This window comes from Sebastes fasciatus, chromosome 5, assembly GCF_043250625.1.
Source record: "Sebastes fasciatus isolate fSebFas1 chromosome 5, fSebFas1.pri, whole genome shotgun sequence".
Lineage (NCBI taxonomy): Eukaryota > Metazoa > Chordata > Actinopteri > Perciformes > Sebastidae > Sebastes > Sebastes fasciatus.
This window is the reverse complement of record NC_133799.1, coordinates 11,618,442-11,637,217: the sequence shown is the minus strand read 5'-3', so window position 1 is coordinate 11,637,217 and position 18,776 is coordinate 11,618,442. Positions and strand designations below refer to the sequence as shown.

The window sequence follows — 18,776 nt, the reverse complement described above, 5'->3', positions numbered from 1 at the left end:
GACTCTACTTCTCACTTGATTTATTACCTCAGTAAACATTGTAATGGTCCCATTTAGAGTCAAATAGACCATAAAACAGGGTATGCTTTAGGGCGTGGCTACCTTGTGATTGACAGGATGCTACCACGGCGTTGTCCGGTCTGGGAGTTGTCTGTGTTTTCGTCTTACAACTTTAACCCTTTCACAGTGTGTTTTCTGTTCATGAAGGTTAATTGTAACATTTTGGTCTCCTAAAAATGTCTTATTCAGCGTTCAGTTGTACTTAGCTCCACCCTCTTTTGTCACTTCTGGTTGCAAAAACAGTATTTGCAGACAGCCAAATACCAAGATGACAATGGCCAAAATGCTGAACTCGAGGCTTCAAAACGGCAGCCCACAAACCAACGGGTGACGTCACGGTGACTACGTCTACTTCTTATAATCAGTCTATGAGTGAAACAAGTAGAATGAAAGCAGCATGAAGCACTCTGATTTCAATTTTGGGCATTTTAGCAGCAGAATACTCTGCATACCAACAGACATTTTCTTTATTCAGAGGGAAGGGCAGCTATTTGACATGTGTACCCACTTGTACCCTCTTATATCATCATTTACACTTGTTTCTCTTGAGATTAGTAAGGCTGTAAGTGTTTGTTGAACTGAAATAGTTGTGTGTGGACCTGCTGTCACCAAGTCTGTCAAGATTCAATCTTGAAATTGATGCGATAAAAAATCTTTTGAGAACCTTTTTAACCCATGGCAGAGGACAGCTCTTGTCCTTGGACATGGGACCTACCTGAAAGTGGCGCTCTGCTTGTTTCACATGAGTTGAAGTGGAGGCATCGGTTAGTGAAACAATCACTCTTTTCTCACCTGACTGCTCTTATTACGCATTTAATGTGCACTGTGGTTTATTTCACTCTTCAGAGCAGTGTTTCCTCCTAATTTTCCTGCTAAATGAAATGATTTTCCCAATTGTCCTGCTACTGCCAGCTGACTTTTGATACTCTACATATACATATATATAAATATCAGGAAATGCAGTAAAATCCACCTAACTACTTTACTGCACTACTTAATTTAAGACCACTTTAAAAAAGTCCTGAACAATGTATACATTTAGAAAGCTGCAGCACCAACACTTTTTGTTATTCATATTATTATACCCCCGCGTGTCCGTCCTTCCGTCCATCCTTCCATCCTTCCATCCTTCCATCCGTTTGCGTGTCACACTTTTGTTTCCGGAGCACAACTCGGAAACTATTTAACTTAGGAACTTCAAATGTGGTATGATGGTTGACAGTGTATTCTAGTTGTGCCTTTTGGGGGTTAGAAGTCCAGGGTGCCCAGAATTTTTGATAATAACAAGCTAGATTGTGCTCAATAGACTAATTCCATTAGTTCCAAAAGGGCAAAACCTTTGGCCCTACTTTAGTAGGGGTCAAGCAGTGAGCGGGGGTATGTGAGCCATGCTCACTTTTGCCTTGTTGACACCATCATCTCGTTTGCACGAAAAGGCGTATGAATGACACGATTACGCGCATTTAGCGTGCAATAAGAACACCTTTCTTGCTTCTGGCGTGTCATTTGTATGCCGTGTAGTCTGCACCTGTACTGAGTGACAGTGTCATGCCGCAACATTTTTTTTTTTTTTTGTAAATATGTTTTATTGATTTTCACAGATTTTATCCCACAAAAATAATAGATACAGAAACATGTATAAATCAAACAAAATAAATATCATTCATCAGATCTGTTTACAGAGTTAAGTCCAAATTCCCTTCCCTATCCCCCTCCCTACCCACCCACCTATAGGGTCACAGGTTACAGTATACTTTTAGTTGCATGAAGGAAAGATAAACAATAAACAAAAGAGAGGGGGAAGAAATAATTAGGAAAATAACTTATAAAGAGAGAAAAATAAAATAAATAAATGAAAAAATAAATAAATAAATAAATAAAAATAAGATAAAGAGAAAAAAGAAGGGGGGAGGGGGGGAGGGGGGCTGCTCACTACTGTAATATGACGTTCATGTTTTCCACTCTACTCTTCGTCAAGGGGTTCCTGCAGAGAGTCATAAAAATCCAAAAAGGGCCTCCATATCTTAGCAAAAGTTTGAGAGGAACCTTTCAGGGTGTATTTAATTTTTTCTAGTTTTAAGAAATACATAACCTCTTTGACCCAGTGAGAAAAGGATGGAGGGGTGCGTTGTTTCCATTTTAGGAGAATCAAACGTCTCGCAAGGAGTGTAGTAAAACCAACGACCACACAGGCCTTGCCCGGTAGACGAGCGCTGGATTCCCTTGGTATTAAACCAAAGAGGGCACAAATTGGGTCCGGGTCGAATTGGGTTCCAAACATTTTGCTAAAAGCTTTAAAAATACTTATCCAGAAGGTGGAGAGATTCGAGCATAGCCAAAACATGTGCATTAAGTCTGCTGGTTGGCCTCTACATCGAGGACATAGAGGATCAACATTTGGATAGATCTTTGCCAATCTTGCATTAGTAAAGTGAACTCTGTGTACGATCTTCAGTTGTATTAAGCCATGCCTAGCTGACGTAGACGATGTGTGTACCAAATCCAAGACAGTGCCCCACTGGTCATCTGTTAAAACCACTCCAAAATCAGATTCCCAGGCCTTTTTTAAATGTTCAGTAGAGCGTGGATTGATGTTGTTAATGAGCTCATAAATCTGGGATATGAATCCTCTGCTATCTGGAGTCAGTTCGAGGAGGTGGTTGACATGCGATTTTATGGGTTCATCCGGAAATGAGTTAAATATCTTTCGTACAAAGCTCCTGATCTGTAAGTAACGAAAGAAATGGTTCTTAGGTAGGTCATAAATTTGGGATAACTGAGAGAAAGATGCAAAGGTACCCTCCACATATAGATTATTGATTGACCTAATACCTTTATCAAACCATAAGGTAAATGCAGAGTCTGTACAGGAAGGAATGAACATGTGATTAGACTTAATGGGGGAGAGGATAGAGGTCCCCTGCAGACCAAAATGCCTTCTAAACTGAGCCCATATTCGTATAGAGTGATTAACTATTATGTTTGAACTCAGATTGTTGCAAAGAAGGGGCAAGGCTGCACTGACCACCGAGCCCAAGTGGTGTTGGCATGATGAGAACTCCACCTGGACCCAGTCTGCTTTTTCTGTAATCGGTTTGTCTTCGAACCAGTGAATTAACTTCTGAATGTTGCATGCCCAATAATAAAAAAGGAAATTGGGCAATGCTAGACCTCCTGAGCGCTTTGGTCTTTGGAGAAGAGTCTTGCTGATCCGACTAGGCTTATTCCCCCATATAAAAGAGATAATACTTTTATCAAGTGTTTTGAAAAATGATTTTTTAATTAGGATGGGGATGTTTTGGAAAAGGTATAAAAATTTTGGTAAAACTATCATTTTAATTAAGCCAATGCGCCCCGCCAATGACAAAGGTAAAGATTCCCAACGGTTCATGTCCTGCTTACATTTACTAAGAAGAGCAGAGAAGTTTTTTGTGAAAGTAGCCGGGAAGGAACGAGTGACCTCAATTCCTAAGTATTTAAAACCCTCTCTGACTATTTTAAAGGGGGAAACGCTAGAAGGGAGAGCGTCTGTCTCAGAATTTAAAGAAAAAAGTTCACTCTTTTGTAAATTTAATTTATAACCCGAAATTTTTCCAAATGTATTCAGGGTATCCAAAATATAGGGGAGTGATAGTGCTGGATCAGAGACATACAGAAGCAGATCATCTGCGTAAAGGGATACTTTGAACTCCTGCCCACCTCGATATATGCCCTTAAAGTCCTGACAATGTCGCAGTGCTGTTGCTAGGGGCTCAATGGCCAATGCAAACAAGAGAGGGGAGAGGGGACACCCCTGTCTTGTCCCCCTTCCAAGGGAGAAGTAACTCGACAGAGTATTATTAGAGATAACAGCCGCAAGGGGAGAGGAATACAGCAATTTGATCCAGGCAATGAATTCGTCTTTAAAGCCAAATTTGTGGAGAGCAAAGAAAAGGTATTTCCACTCGACCCGGTCAAAGGCCTTCTCAGCATCGAGCGAAATCACTGCCTCAGGACACTTAGGCCGGGCCGAGTGGACAACATTGAGTAGTTTTCTTAAATTTGAATAAGAATGCCGGCCCTGGATGAAGCCTGTCTGGTCAGGCGAAACAATATCTGGAACAACACACTCCAGACGCTTAGCTAAGACCTTGGATAACACTTTAAAATCTACATTTAGTAAAGAAATAGGGCGATACAATGTGCATAGCACTGGATCTTTATCTTTCTTTGCTAGAAGAGAGATGGAGGCCTGTCTCAAGGTCAAAGGAAGAATTCCTGTGGAGAGTGCCTCTTTATACATCGCTTGAAGGAATGGTGCCAATTGAAGTGAAAACTTTTTATAAAATTCAGTTGTAAAGCCATCAGGGCCAGGCGACTTGTTATTTTGCATAGACTTAATGGCAATGATGATTTCAGAGATCGAAATGTCCGCACAAAGATTGGCATTGTGTTCTTCTGACACAGTGGGAATAGTCAAGTTTTCAAAGAAGGTGTGTGTGAGACCAGGATCATCACTACATTCCGACGTATAGAGGTTAGAATAAAATTGTAAAAAAGTTGTATTTATGTCGTCATGATCTATTAACATATCTCCTGTGTGTGACTGGATCTGTGTGATTGAACGAGCAGTAGCTGCTTGACGAGCTTGCATTGCCAATAATCTACTCGCTTTATCTCCAAATTCATAGACCTTATGTCTGGATTTCAAGAGGAGGCGTACTGCCTCATCAGTGGATAAAAGATTAAATTCAGTTTGTAGTCCTAAACGTTCTTTATAGAGATCAGGTGTCGGGGATTGGGCATATTTTGAGTCAATATCTAGGATTCGTTGAGAAATATCATATAATTTGGATTGTTTTTCCCTCTTGACTGCGGAGGAGTAACCAATAATTTGTCCTCGGAGGTACACTTTAAGAGTCTCCCATAATGTGGCTTGCGATATTTCTGGAGAGGCATTTGTTTCTAAGAAAAATTGTATTTGGGTTGAAATGAACTGAACAAACTTGTCGTCTGATAGTCAAATAGGATTGAGTCTCCAAATTCTGTTTTGAGGGGGGCGATTTGGAAGTTCCAAATCGAATAAGATGGCACTATGATCAGAGATAACAATACTGGTGTATGAACACGTCTTAACCTTAGGCAACAGTCTATTATCGAGTAGGAAATAGTCTATACGGGTATAGGTGCGATGCACGTTTGAGAAAAATGAATAGGCTCTGGTGTGGGGGGACCTAAACCTCCAAATGTCTGAAAGACCGCCTTTGCTCATGAAATCATGTATAACTCCAGCTGACCTGGAGAGATTCTGGGGAGAGCTCGATGACCTATCCAAGGTGACATCTAGCACAAGATTGAAATCACCTCCCACTATGAGAAACCCCTTGTCAAGATTAGGTATTGTCAAAAATAGTTTCTCAAAGAAATCACTGTCATCACAGTTAGGAGCATATAAGTTCACTAAAATCACAGGATTGGCAAAGAGCTGTCCGACAACAATAATGTAACGTCCATTAGGATCACTAATGATCTCTTTAGAGTGGAAAGAAATGTTTTTATTTATTAATATAGCCGTCCCTCTGGCTTTTGCATTAAATCTAGAATGGAACACCTGACCAACCCAATTTCGTTTAAGATAAGCCACACTGTCATTAGGAAGGTGAGTTTCTTGTAAGAATGCCACGTCTACCTTCAGTTGTTGCAAGTGAGACATAACTCTTAGTCTCTTAACTGGATTATTGACCCCTTTTACATTCCACGATATAAACTTGGTGGAGTTATCAATCACCTTATTAGGTTGACCTACCATAACAGTCTAAGAATATTCAAATGTGGTAGCCAAAAGGTGATGTCCTGTTTGATATGTACAGCAGTAACAGCAGAGAGCAATAGTGGGGGAGGAGAAGAAGAAAAGAAGAAAAAAAAAAAGAGGAGAAAGAGAGAGAAAAAATAATAATAATAAAACAGATAAATAAAGGTATAATCTTACCTACTGGACCCGTAAACCCTTTCCCTTTTAAAGTCATTCACTTTGTGCTTGGTTCTACCCTGCACTTCAAACTCTGTCATTGTGAGATATTGATCAAATGAAACAGAAAAACAATAACAATGAGTCTAAACTCGGAATACCACTACTTTCTAAGTGTCTAAACAATAATACAGTGACAACTATCCTCAACCAAACTCCATATGAGCAATCAACAGCTCTGTGTGTCAGCGAGATACTAAAAGGAGAAAAAGTATGTAAACAAATACATGTGCATGCCTCGTGAGAGGGAGGGAGAGAGAGAAAGGAGAGCGGTAACGGGCTGAGGCGGGCAAGATCAGCGCCAGTTATGCCGACGTTGACAGAACAGGGATACCCTATCCCTTAACAAACTTTTATCAATGTAAAAACATAGTCAATGAAAAGTATTATGCCCTAAATACTCACAGTACACACACAACACTTGACTAGTCAGACCGTGTTCATCTATAGAGCGTTTAACAAAAGGAAAAACCGATAGGTAACATTATTCAGCATATGTTGATATCAAAACGGTCAGCGGGAGCTGGAACAAATATATAAACACACTCCGCGATAAATGGTTCATAATGTTAACTCTATTACGTCTTTGTTTCCTGAGTAACTTATATATTAAGAGATTAATAACAACGTAAGGAAAGCGTCTTTTAGTTTCAAGTGCTGATCAACTTATCCAGCAATTTGGATCACTCCCCGGCTGCCAGTCTATAACCCAGGTTTAAAAAAGAAAAAGTGATGTCCCCGGGGTGTTTCTTCGCAGTTGCGGTTCGCGTCTTATGCCGTAGTAGGGTGTCTGTTCTCCAGGAATACAGCCGCCTCCGCCGGGGTATTGAACTCGAGCCTGGTTCCATCCACGGTCACCCGGAGCTTGGCAGGGAAGAGTAGGCTGAAATGGCACCCCGCTTTTCTCAGCTGGGCCTTGACCGGAGTGAAGGCAGCTCTCCGTCTGGCTACTTCAGAGCTGTAGTCCGCGTAAATGTGGACCTCGGAGCCCCTGTAGGAAAGCGGGCCTTTCTCTCGTGCAAGTTGCATTATCCGCTGCTTCATCTGGAAGTGGTGAATACAGGCTATGAAGGGGCGAGGGGCTCCATCTCGTCTCCTCTGGATGGCCACCCTGTGCGCCCTGTCCACGGTTATTGGACGGGGGAAAGCGTCGGCACCACATATTTCTCCCAGACAGGATTCAATAAAAGAGGTAGGTTGGGTGCCCTCAGCTCTCTCAGGTATGCCTGTAATACGGATGTTGCACCTCCTGGATCTGTTCTCGAGGTCGTCGACTTTAAGCTTCAGTTGCTCATTCTCCTTCACAAGGCTGCTGGTGATCGATTCTAGCGTAGTTATTCTCCCCTGGTAGTCGTTCATAGACGTTTCAATGGCCTGAATTGTCTGATCGTGTCTGGCGATAGCAGCGTGGTTGGATGAAATTTGCGCTGCTAGGTTTGTAATAATTCGCTCCTCCATGCCGGCCAGCAGTTTCTGTATATCAGCCAGAGATACAGCCGGGTTATTGCCACTGTCACCGTGCGCGGAGTCCTTGCTAGCTAGCAGATCAGATGCTAAGCCGCCATCTTCTCCGCCGTCGCCCCCATTTTCGCCTTTTTTACCTTTCGGTTTTCCCATGTTTAATCAAAACAGTGGGCACCAGATCAGAGGACAGTCTTAGATGTGGGTCACCCGAGCTATAGACGGGCGAATTAGATAACAAATGTCCAATAAATGTCGAATGATGACAGAGCCCTTCCGACTTGCTGCCTACTCCGCCATTCGCCAAACCGGAAGTCATGCCGCAACATTTTAATTATGTTTTTAGGGATGTTCAAAAGAATTCAAGACGTGCAGAAATAAATAGCAAAACTTTTGTCGTGTGTCAGTCATTGTGAATATCTGCAAAAATGCCAAAAAAGAAAAAGTAAAGTAAATAAGAAGAGAGACGAGGAGAAAGTAAGAAAGAATGTGTGTGGAGCACACTTTTGCCATCCGCAGAGTGGTGTCTCTCTTTACCTTGGAAATAGACAGATGGAAAGTGAAAGAGAACAAATGAGAGGAGAGATGAGAGAGGGGGAGGGCCCAAACTGCTATCTGCCATGCAGAGAGGCATGTTTACCAGTGGTGTTTTTCAAAAAGACATCTCTCTCTGGGAGCAGCTATTTGGCTCCCGCCAGGCAGTTGTGACAGGGAAATACATTAGGCCTGATTTGGTTTGTTTTGGTTGTTTTGGAGATGCAATTATGAGAGACAGGGGGCTGATGATCGAGCAGGGTCAGTTTGATGCTTTTTCTTGTTCAGCCAGCTGTCCTGTGCTCGTTTTCTCCAGGTCTTTTGCTCTTTTCCCACCTGTATCGCTGTCTTCACTCCTACCTTACTCTCCACTCTTATCCCTCCCTTTCTGGAGTAAAATTGTATGAATTTTTTCATAAATGAATTAAAAGTGAAAAAATTGTGCTACTTGAAATATATCAGATAAACTATAGTAATAACAAATCATTCTGTTCTAAAAATAATGATTTTTTATAAGCAAATGACATGAATCCCTAACTTAAATATTAACCCACAACATGCTTAAAGGTGCAGTGTGTAGGATCTGGTGGTATCTAGCGGTGAGGTGAGGAGATTGCAACAAACTGAAGCCTCTCCGTAGCGTGTTGGAAAGCTACGGTTGCTGATGCGAAAACGCAAATTGCCCTATGTAGAGCCAGTTGGAGCAGAGCCAACTATATATATATATATATATATATATATATATATATATATATATATATATATATATATATATATATATACACATAGTTTTTACTACATTAAACCTCACTTACCAGCCATTAGTGTTAATAAACTCATACTGTGCAGCCAATAAGTGTGTAAACCCACCTAACTTTATTCTAAATTCTACCAGAGATCTATTTACAATTACAGAAAATATGTCAGGCTGATTGTTTATGTGAAAATGATGCAAAACATCTAATATTTATCTTTGACGGAATGGTGCAGCCATAAAAATCATATAATCATATATCTTCAATGACGAGCTGAAACTAAATGCTCTGTATATGATACTATTATTAGACTGTCTGGAATAAGATGATTTTAACAACCTTGAAGCTACTTAAGGGGGAAAGAGGAAACTGTATGTTAAGGGGTTAAAGAAAAGTACCATACGACTAATCCAACTGTAGTTCTCCTTTCCTCTTATTCCACTCTCTCTCTCTAGACAGCAGCCAGATGGTTATGGTCAATAACGGGTGCTACAGGAGTTTATAAGTGTATGTATGTGTGTCAGAGAGAGCAAGTTCATGTGTGTCCATTTCAAAGGCTCTTCTCAAACAGACCTCTCCTTTAATTCTGCTGCCCAGCAGGACACATACTCTCTCTCTCTCTCTCTCTCTCCCTCACACACACTCTCTAACACACACACAAACATGTCTCTCTCTCCTACGAGGGGCTAATAGGGTGAAGTGAGTGTGTCTCCATCTGAACAGTAGGCTCTCTTCAGGGCGGGCGCGGCTCCGGGCGCTCGGGGTCCTGAAACTGACATGTTGGGATTTGGCCTTTTATCAGCGACATCAGTGTGTTTCATAATCTGGGTCAGGACCCTGATTTGGGTCACAAGTAGATTAAATGTGGTCTCAAAATTCTTCAGGAAACACAAACGGCTTCAGCTGCAGCTGAACAAGTGGCTTGTCACTGCACGAGTGTGTTTCTGCAGACCACACGGGTGTATAGATGCTGTATAGCACTCTGCTACCAACAACTGTTGACTGTGGATTGCCTGATTATAATAAAGTAATGAAGAAGAAGATATCAATCCTACAACCCCTACAGAAACAGCTTATGGTGTAATGTTAACACTGATGGAAGTAAGTTTTATCCAATCCATTCAGAAAACTTATTGTCAACAACCAAAATTAAGAACACATTTGCATTATAAGCAAAAGTGTAGCCTTGAATCTATATGTTACAACACAGCAAACATTTTAGCTGCACAAATACAAGCTGGGAAACTTCTTCTAGCTATTTGGTAGATATGAATAGATTGTGTTAGCTGTGTGTGGTAAGTGAGGATTGTCAGTATCGTTGTGTCGCGAGCAGCTCTCTTCTGCGAGTAAACAACATAGGTGTAGCTGTATAGTTGTCCGGGTGGAAACAGTATGACTTATACACGCTGTACAGTGCCAGAAACAGGTTGTGAAAAAAATGTAGGGAGAAAATCGGGAGAACCCGGGAGGAAACCGGGAGAGGGCAATGAAAAACGGGAGTCTCCCGGGAAAATCGGGAGGGTTGGCAAGTATGGTTAGATGTAGTTTATTATTTGTGAACATGAAGGCTTGAAAATCTAATAATATTTTTCTTTTGAACAAGTTTCATTTGAAAATGTATGCACTGCATTCTGGATCTGGTTTATTATTGATGTGTGGTATCTTGTAAATTCATATTTGTACAATGAAAAATCCTCAGACCTCAAACCAAAACACAAGAGAACAGTTAATTGGACTACTGTTCATAGAGTGTACCTGTGTAACAGCAACTTTAAACAACAATGAATACTATGATAATCACCCTTTAGATGGCTACATCTCTGCTTATGTGGAAACCAATGAGTTTTTTAGTGATGGTGACCTTAGGGATTATGGGTAGAGCTCGTCAGGTGACCCCAGGGTCACCTGACGAGCTCTACCCATAATCCCTAAGCCAAAGGCCAACCAGGAAGGTGAAGTCAACGTTTCTCTTCTATACAAAAGATCTCGCTGACTTCCCCTGTTTACTCAGACACACACACACACACACACAGGCTCATGTAGACACAGGCAAACATACACACAGAGCAGCTGTTTAAACTTTCTCTGCAGTGAGACTACACGGTTCTGAAAGGCGGCCTCGCCGCAAACATGGATGGAAACAAGTAAACAAATAAGCCTCAGTAAACAATACAACATGTTGGTAAACAGCAGTTAAATCTACCAAACCAACTATTGCTTGTAGTTTTTTTTTGTAGCCCACTCACATGGATGCCAAATTACAGTAAATTCACATTTTTAATACAAGAGGTTTAACTAATGTTGGAGAGACACTTCACCCACATCTCAAAATAACATTTTCCACTCAGATAGTAGCTGTTTTATTTGCCTAGATTTTGAGATATGTGCAGCTGAGATTTCGGTCAATACCTCGATACAACAGGATTGACTTATACTTCACAAAGTCAACAGTAATAACTCTTTCTAGAAGCAATGTCCTGGTTACTCAGAATCACTCTCTAAATTCTATTGCCATGGAGATCTGTGGATTATCAACAACAACAACAACAGCATGTGTCCTTCATGTCCATTTGAACGACCCACTGATGTGGTTTCTGGACTTCATTAATCAATTTATTGCTGTCTGCCAGTTGAAATGTGAAAAGACAAAATGTTTCACTGAAAGAGAAGAAAGCTAAGTTTTTGTCGTCAGTCACCGCAGCAAGTCTTCTCATGACTTCTACCACTTGAATGCCAAGCATTTTGTGTACTGAACTATTGCAGCTTCTCTTTGAAGGCAACAGTGGACAAAGGAGCACTGTCTAAGCCTCATGGGAGCTGTAGTCTTTTGAACTACAACAAATTTGATTGCTGTTTTATGTTTATGATGTTGTACAGAAGTAGGGATGTCAAGGTAAGGACATTTTCCCAGCAGTTAATAAACTTGTGACACCACCGGTGTTACCGATTACACCGGACATTTTATAAGAAAAGATTACGGTCAATATCTTTAGAGAGCTTACTTTGATCTTTAACGCTGGATGGCTGTGGTAACACAGCCATCCAGCGCCTCTCCGGTAGAGCTTTCACTGCGGGGCCGCAGGTTTCCACCCGGCGCTGCTGCTCCGCGCACCTGGTTCTCTTATAGCATTGGTTTTAAATCAGAAATGTTGTCAAACAGGCGCTTTTGCTTTTCGCTTTGGTAACACTAACTACTGAAGCATTCTATACAGAAGTTAACTGACGGAAAACATGAGTATCGTATTTCAGTTTTTTAGAAAAATAAATTAAAGACATTGACTACGAGGAAAGAAGCCAATGCCAGAATTAACACAGGATTGCAGCTCTATTCACAACACAATATTTATATTTTCATTAAAATGTCTGCAAAAAAAAATGTGAATCAGTGTGTGTTTTCATCAGCCTCTTTTATGACTAAATTATAGAGGTGGGAAAAAAATGTATTCACCTATGTATCGCAATGTTTTTTTTTTACAAATTTTTAATACATTTTTTTAATGCAATAATCAATATATTTGCTTCATTTGAGTCTGTGCGGAGGTAGAAGGAAGTTACCACTTTTATTGTTGTAGTCTGAGTAATGTGACGTCATATCCGTTCTGTATCCGTCGCTCAAAAGAGACGTAGCGAGTAGATACGACAGAGCAGAAAACAGCGGAGGGGTCTGCATGGAGTCGATCCTGCACTCTCACGTGTTAAATCCAGAGTTTAACACTACACATACAGTAAAGTATGGAAAGACTTTGGGTTTCACACATTGCCAGGAAAAGCAGAGCTAGACATAACTACCGGTATATTCCCGAAGTTGTGAGAGGATTACATAATTACTCTTATTTACTTATTGCAAATTTCCCCACTGTGGGACTAATAAAGGAATATCTCATCTTATCTTATCTTACACGAGCAGCAGTAACTCTAATACATCAGGGTATTTCATTGCTATTTCCCACCTAAGATGATGTTTTTCTTATGAATGACTTTATCTCCTCTGATCAACGTATACTTGTGGTGTTTTTGTCAGTCACAATTCAGAGTCAAGGGTCCCCATCTGGATCCAAACCGGGTATATTGTGGTTACGTCCATCCCTGACACTTCTTTATTTATTTTTGGGGGGATTTCTGATGAAATGACAGCAGGTAACAGTGAATGTCAACTGTTTCTATCAGCCTTTATTGCATGTTCTCTCTAATGATATGTCAACTTTCCATTTTTGGCCTTTTTTATGTAGCTTATAAAAACAGGTTGCTGGATACATGCCCAATGTTACTTAATGTGAACTGGTTCAGATGCCAAGATGCTCTCTATGAACATAAGTCAGAAGTAAATGAGCCATTGTGTGTTGTAAAAACATTTGAAGTGTGTGTGTGTGTGTCTGTGTGTGTGTGTGTGTGTGTGTGTGTGTGTGTGTGTGCGCCCTATCTGTCTGGTTTTATCTTTCCACCCCTCCTCTCTGCCTCTCTCAGGATTAAACATGTTTATCAATTATCACTCCATCTTGCCTCTAGCTCTCAGCACGCCACACAGCTAATTGAATCATTAAACAATCGCTACTCCTCAGGGAGTGTGTGTGTGTGTTTATGTGTGTGTGTGAATGGAGGGAGAGTGTGTGGAAGGGGGGGGCAAAGGGGGAGTTGTTTGCAAACATGATGATGCCCTCGGGTGCTTGCAATGCACTTGTCAGATATGTTTATTAATTTATGATGCATGCGCACACACACACACACACACACGCACACGCAGATGGGTCCTGGCAGTGTCTGGTAGCACCATGTGTTAGTCACGGCTGGGGGCCTCTCCTGTTCTCACACTGGCAACTGGTAGACTCATACTGGTGTGTGTGAGTGTATGAGTGTGTGTGTGTGTGTGTGTCCAGTCCTGCTACACACATACGGTGTCTGCAGGACCTTAGAATGTATTCAAATGTATTAGATCTTTTCAGTAATGCTTTTTTAAAATGCATTTATAGTGAAGAGTTTTGAGAACATCTAAAACCTGAATATAACTTGGTATGTTTTTTTCTAATGTGCTGTATTCAGCTTTATATATTAAGGAATACGTCACAGAAATTCAGTCTTTTGAGTATAAATAAATCATCCCCTGTAGGCTTAAACGGTGCCTCTGAAAAGTGTTTAGCTCACTCTGTTTTGGAGAATAGTTGCCTTGACTTCACTGCAGTTATAATGGATTCCAATGGCAGCCCAGAGTCAGAGCAAAAAAATAAAAAATCAATCAACTGTCTGTAGAAACTTCTCAAACCACTCCTGCAGCATAATCGTCATCTTCGCAGTTGATCTGATCAGTTGGTTCAGTATGTTCCCGACATTCGCAGTTCTTCCACAACATACATTTATTCTGATACACACCACTTAGCTTTATACTTGAGATAGTAGCTTGTTTAATTTAGCCTGCAATCTGACTTTACATTATTTGTGCAGTCTGTGTTTATTTGTCCCAAACAGTCAATATAGTGTTTGTACAGACGTTAGCTGAGTAGATACTAGGGCTGTGTATTGGCAAGAATCTGGCGATACGATACATATCATGATACGGGGTAGGGTTGGGCGATATGTTAAAGATTTCCAACCAGCCATCGCCAATATATTTCTTGCAGGTGTGTGCACGTCCAATCGTCCGACCTTAATACAGGGGTTATGATTCAATATATTGCGAGGTGATATATTGTCATTTTTTTTATATCTAATTATAGGAAAACTGTAATAGTATAAAATAACACACCACCATATGCATAAAATCTGAGTAAAAAAGTTAACTTTTTTATGCAATCAGAAAAGTGGGATCTGGATTTGCATTTATCACAGTCTCAGTAACATCCAACATCATAGCACATATTTGAGAGGGCGATCAGTGTTTTTGAGAATCAATACTGTATCACAAAACATAATATCGCAATACACGATATTTTCAATATTTTCTTACACCCCTAGTACATACAGATATAAAGTAGATTCAATATGCCCCTAGATAAGTGCATATTTTTTACTTAAATAAAAAAAAATTCCATTGATTTTGTATAAAATCGCGCCGCCTCTAAAATGTGTCTGGACCCTCACAATGATAAAGGGCACTGTTTCTGGGAACACTCCCAACAGATTTTTGACTGAAAATGCGTAGCATTTGAAACTCTGTTACAGTAACTGGAGACACAGAGGAGATGTGTTTGTGTTCTCCCATCTACAGATAGAAGAAGTCCAATTGAACTTTAACCGTCATTGTTATAGTTTCCACAGAGCTGTTCTGGTCACATGGTTCAACATGTGAGATTGAGCCACCCATCCCAGTTAACGCTATCATTGATTACAGCTGATCTACAGTATACCAAGTAGGCTGGTATTACCTTTTTTGAGGTGAAGTAAGGAGCCGTTATGTGATTGCTGTCATCACTGATTGTGAATGTCTCAACCCGTCATTACCCATAAGCCTCATCAACTCTCGACCGAACACACAATCAGAACTGCTTGATCCACTCTTCAGCCGTGGTTTCACATGGTCCTTATCCTCGTACTCTGCCACTGATAAAGAAATAATGACCGTGGTCCTTCTCTGGCTCACAGGGCTATTTGATAGCATCATCATCTTCCAACTTAGACTGCTAAAATGACTGTCCCTTTCACATTTTACACATGCCCACCTTATTTTTGGAATTTTCTTTTTTCTTTTTAGCTACTCCTCACTGTGAGATAGTAGGGTTTCTGTGTGGCTCTGTAACAGCGGTGTAGCGTTTAGATGGGAGGGCTGATGGAGTGGCAAACCCCTGGATTTGATCACAAGCATTAAAAAACATTTAAGCTTTAAAGAGAAAGTATGATCCTCATCCTTTTATAAACACATACCACCCTACTTGGAAAAGAGTTTACAGTTAAATAGCCTACAAGCCAGTTTGATTAAATGCCAAATATTCCACATATTTCTAACTTGAAGTTCATGAATCTATAGACATTTTCATTAAAAATATGTCCTTGCATATCATTATTTTTATATCTATTTACAGATTGTCAAATCTGTGTGCACAAATTACCTGAGATGTGGTTATATTTGTGTAGAGTGTTGAGATAATATTAGCGTAATCTAATCCACAAATGCATGTTTTATTTCAGCCTGGTGACATGAACAGGGCTATGAATGACACGATAGTGCGCAAGGCAAAAGCATGAAATAAGAACGCCATTCTTGCTTTCACCATGTCATGTGTACACAATGTCGTCTGTACTGACTGCAATGTAAATGCATACGTGTAAATATGCTACACTCAGAGGTAGTGACGTAGAATAAATAGTGAGAAAGACTACTTATGGCGGGCGGAAGGGGAGGTGGATGGTACAACAAACACAGGACTTTCAACCAGGAGATCGGTGTTCGAGACCGCTGCTTTGTTTTGTAAGCTATGCTAGTGACGTTTGTGACGTGTTTTCCTCACTCATGTTACATTGTTTTCGTATGTATTGTACTTAGTTTACGTACTTATTTTAAGGCCAACCATGACTGATTTTGTTGCCTAAACCTAAGTGAGTGGTTTTGTTGCCCCCTGCTGGTACTGCACCTTCATACACGTGTGTAATATTCACGCTTCGAAGAGGCAAAACGTGGCACTGCCGCGACAGGCGGGTCTATTACACACTTTGGAGTGATACAGGGTTGTGCATTTACATGCTGGTGGTATGTAAAGCTCAGATAAATGACTTCTGATTTTCCAAGTTGAAAAGGGTTTTTGTATTTCATTTTTCATCAGCATTTGATGAGAACGAGAGTAGGTGAATATGGATCATATGGAATCAAATATTCTAGTGTGATATGGCGTTCATTTTGTTAGCTTTTACTTAACTTAATTTTCAAGTTGTAGTATTTGTCAGTTTTGCTGAATCTCATTTAATTGTCTAAAAGCAAATCCATTTGGCCTAAACTTTATCACAGCTGTTATTACCAGCCTGTGTATGATCCCACGATAGGAAGAGGTGTACTACAATCACAATGTTTTGGCATCCATTGATGCCAGGTGTGCTACTCTCTATAAAGTGCATCACATTTTTGTAAGAAACCCAGTACCCCTATTCTATTCAATTGCACGACAAGACAAGAATTAACCTGAAGAGAGGTCCATGCTTTCATATGCATGTCTTACAGGTGGATTTCACTCTTTCTCGTGAGATGTTTCTCAATATTTTTGGGGATGTGGCTGGAGTATCGGCTTTAACTGTGGACACAGCTAAATTTAATATTGCAACAATAAAGAAAAGCAATCTAACCGTGAAGCTAAATACTGGACTAAATCTGGATGTAGCTTCACCTTCTTGTGAGCATCTATCTATGTGTGATGGGAAGCTTCCAGCGTGAGAGAGAAATCCAGAAGGAAGCAGAGTGACATGAAAATTATGGGGCGACAGAAATTCAGGGAGAGAAAGAGGAGCAAGACCCCCCCCCCAACCCCATCTTGTGACCGATTCGTCACCGCGACAACCATCACCCCACCTTATTCTGGGATGTCCTGTAGTTATGTTCTTCAATTATGTCTCCCTCTTTAATGTCGCGGCTGCACATCCATATTTAGTCAACCGCTGCAATTTTAGCTGCCGCGTTGAAATGCAACCGTCTCACCCTGGAATCAAAGGACAGATAGAGCTTCCTCAGGCACACACACACACACACACACACACACACACACACACACACACAGAGAGAGAGAGATTTACATTTATTTCTATATTCTTTCAGGCTACATCTGCAATTTGAGCCACAACAGGGAGATTTTCAGCATGCCAAGCAACTTTCAAGGAAAATGTGAGGTATGGCAATTTATCCACTGTACGTGAGATATTTTATTTTTGTCTGCACTGTAACCCCTGGAAATATGTATGTTATTAAAAATGGACCGAGGGAACGAACAAGTGACTGAAATCTGCTGCAACAATTATGTGTAAAGTGTAAAGAGGAGGTTGAAAATGCTGGGCATGAATTAAAGCTTCCCTATTGTTGATCTTTTATCGTAAGCTTTCTAGTAAAGTCATGCTTCAGAAACAGGATACATGTACAGTTTGTGCACATACACACACACACACAGAGAAGGGAATTTAACACCTGATGTGTGTAAACAGAGTCAGGGGAGATGGATGAAATAAATAGATTCAGTGTATCACACATTATGAGTCAATCTTAGTCCGGAGATTGATGGGTCATTCGAGGATGACGTGAAAAATTTGGACTTGCACTTGCAAAGAGAGTTACTCTTCCGTAACGTAGTGAGGTCACCAAGTAACACATTTGCATAATACCTGCCTAGTAGCTGGTTTGACACACCCTCAAACAAAGCTAGTTAGAGCGGAGCTGGAGCGGAGTCTGAAGAGTGTGGTTTGGTTGACCAATCACAACAGTGGGCCAGCTGACCAATCAGAGCAGACTGGACTTTTAAGGGGTGGGGGCAAAGTTCAAACAGAGCATTTAAGTCATAGGGTGAAAAGAGGTGCAGTAGTACGGCCGGTATGAGAAAATTAAAGCGTTTTTCTTTTTTTTTTTTTACATTAAAGCATGTAAACATGTTCTAGTAGAAACCAATACAGCGTAAACCGCTTATAGTGATCACATCTGTCCGGGTCAAATTTATCACTATAAACGGATGATTATTATAACCAATTTTTTGTTGTTGTGCATCATTTCTCATGCAGAAATACCATCTAATTGACATTTTTATATTTATTACATGAATACAAAGTAATGAAACGGACTGCTTCACTATTTACTGGCTCGCTGTCACTTCTCCTGCCGTTTTTGGCCGGCTCTGCAGCGCATGCAGAACGGCGCCCCTTTGCCAGGGCTCCTCGTTCTCTCACCTGATAGCGGCATGGTGGAATCAAGTGGAATCAAGTGGAATCCACTTGACGAGGGCGGCTTCAGCTTCAACCGAAGGTGCTTTCCCCGTGCGTATTCGTTTTTTATTCAGAAAAAATGA

The 18,776-nt window shown here is 40.7% G+C and overlaps 1 long non-coding RNA gene across 1 annotated transcript in view; it reads left to right on the top strand.

Annotated features, from left to right (window-relative positions):
- Positions 1–18,776, top strand: part of LOC141768589 (uncharacterized) — a 59,854-nt gene that overhangs the window by 25,313 nt on the left and 15,765 nt on the right. Inside the window, exon 2 of the long non-coding RNA XR_012594101.1 lies at positions 17,546–17,616. This is a non-coding gene — a long non-coding RNA (uncharacterized LOC141768589). The remainder of the gene's footprint in view (positions 1–17,545; positions 17,617–18,776) is intronic.